We start from the raw sequence: 672 nt of genomic DNA on the forward strand, positions 1-672 counted from the left end.
AGAAAATATGTCTTTGAATTCTGCCTTATTTCACAGTCTGATGTTAAAACACTTGGGGTTTCAGTTCTAAGTTTGATTTGTTCCCCAAAAGCACTTCAGACTTTATTTAAGAAATGGGGACAGATTGGATTAATATATTTATTTTTAACATAGGAAAAACATGAAAAATGTCAAAAAAAAGCCTGCCATACCTTTTTAAAGCATTGTTTCCATGAAGAGCTTAATGATTTTGCAGTAAATTAAAACAAAGGTACTATTCACAATGTATAAATTAAATTGGAACTTAGCAGTTTTAGTAAAAGTATATAAATCTAAAGAATTTATAACATCTTATATTCTGAACCATGTGAAAGAGATAATCACTTTTCAACATAACTCATAAAAATACATAATTTTCATTTGAACAATAAGAGAAAATAGTTTGCAAATTTTATAATGAAGTAAAAAAGCATTACAATTAAGTTTACGCATCATTACTATCTGAAATAAAAGTTGTGTTTGCAGTCAATTTTGAAAGAAGGCTTTAAATTTTCCAAATGATGAATTGGCAAATATTTGAAAATAGATTATTTTTTAGTAACGATAATTAAAACTCTTCATCTTCTTTTTAGTAAACACTGTATTTAACCACATAAGCTGAATGTGTCTAACAAAGAGCAAATGACATGTTCT

This window comes from Camelus bactrianus, chromosome 8 (assembly GCF_048773025.1).
Source record: "Camelus bactrianus isolate YW-2024 breed Bactrian camel chromosome 8, ASM4877302v1, whole genome shotgun sequence".
Taxonomy (NCBI): domain Eukaryota; kingdom Metazoa; phylum Chordata; class Mammalia; order Artiodactyla; family Camelidae; genus Camelus; species Camelus bactrianus.